This window comes from Pleurodeles waltl, chromosome 8 (assembly GCF_031143425.1).
Source record: "Pleurodeles waltl isolate 20211129_DDA chromosome 8, aPleWal1.hap1.20221129, whole genome shotgun sequence".
NCBI lineage: Eukaryota > Metazoa > Chordata > Amphibia > Caudata > Salamandridae > Pleurodeles > Pleurodeles waltl.
This window is the reverse complement of record NC_090447.1, coordinates 883,089,426-883,091,254: the sequence shown is the minus strand read 5'-3', so window position 1 is coordinate 883,091,254 and position 1,829 is coordinate 883,089,426.

Genomic DNA, 1,829 nt, shown 5'->3' with positions numbered 1-1,829 from the left:
AAGCAGATTTATTGTTTTTGTCAAAAAGTCATCAATAATTGTAATCAAATATATATTTCATTAATTCAGACATTGAAATGTTTGTAAAAAATTATTGTCTTAAAAATGCTCTAATAACGATTTTCTGGTCTCAGAGTCTAACTTATAACATTTTCATCCACAACATGCAATCATAGAACACACTACAAGGTGTTCCTGCACTCTAGCTTAAGAGCATGCAGCTCCAACATGACTTGCTATAAAAAAATATGATAAGCTCTCCTGGGGTCATGGATTCAATTACCCAGGAGGATTGCATTTTTAAACATTTCCTGGGGGCTACTGCAGTTTCTGTGGCCCCTCACAACATTAAAAAAAATGGTCAGTGGTTTCCCTTTTAAGGCACCACATGGCTCCCAAAAATATAAGTAAAAATCCTTTGAAGGGCATTAAGGGGAATTACTTATCTTGAGCAGTGAACAACAAATAACTGATGCTTGCCCCTCGCTTATAAGTGCTTTTTTTCTCTTTTGTTGTAAAATTTCTTCTGGGTGCTCCAGTGCCACCCAGGGCACTCAAACCTTTTGTCAATGCTGGGGGCTACAGCAGAAGCCTAAGGCCCCTGCAGCCCCTGCCAGTCCCCTCACCAGAAGTCATACCATTGTGTGCAAGAGGGGGCATTCATTTCTGCCTTTTTTGTTAAAGTGGGTACCTGGTGCCCACCACGGGCACCCACACCAGACTGAAAATAATTAGGGACAACAGGAGGAGCTCATGTGACCCCATGGCCCCTGCCAGCTCCCTAGCCACTTCTGTAGTGGTAGTCAGCCTTTTTTGTAAAACAAATACATTTTTAAGTGGGTGTCTGGGTACCTGCAATGTCTCACTTGTTCAGGGCTGCCAGGGCAGCCACAAGGCCCTCGCATCTTCTGTCAGCTCACCAGTCAGCACCTTACTGGTTGCTGCCTTGAGTAGACTCCATTACTTTTCTTTCACCCAGACAGGAACACTATTTGTCTCTGTTCCCGCCCAGGTGGGAGCGCAGTCGGGTCCTGCCCAGATGAGTACGGACAGGGAACTACAGTGTCCCTGGCGATGGGGTCCCCGGGACACTGCTAATATATTGGGCCCAAGGGATGGGATCCCCAGTGCTGAATCAATGATTCAGGGAGGAGGTCCCCACGTACTCTCCACAAAACTCAATTGCGGGAGGGGTTCTTATGTCTCATTCCCCCTTATTTTTAAATATGGCCCTGGGGGATGGGGTCACATGAGCCTCTTTGAGGCACGAGGAGGGGGGGTCACGTTCCCCTTCTTTATTTTTCATACTGCCCTAGGGAAAGAGGAGAGGGGACTGTATGTCCTCTGCCCCTTTGTTTAAGAAACAGACCTGGGGAATGGGGCTTTGGGGCCTCTCAGAGGCTCGGGGAGGGGGTTGCACATCCAGTTCCCCAAAAAATATGTGTGTGCCCCCTTGAGCCCTAGCCCACGTCTGGGCTGTATAATAAAAGGCAGGAGACCGCCTATTTTTTTTTATCTGTGCCGTGGATCTGCGGAAGACTTGCACTAAATTTGTGCCAAGGTTTGCTGATGTTGCTGAACCTCTCACATGGTTCTTGAAGAAAAGGACAGACAGATCAAACTGTCTAAAGCTTTTCCCAAGTTAAAGGATGGTGTAGTGAAGACTACTTCCCAAGTTTATGTTACGGGCAGAGAGGTGTGGCTCATGGCAGATGCTAGCAAGCACAGCCTGGGGGTGCTCCTCACAGAGCAATGAGCAAGTGGATAGGGTACCATTCCTTTTCCATGTCACATCTTCAAGGGGCCAGAAAAACATTCATAGAAAAGGA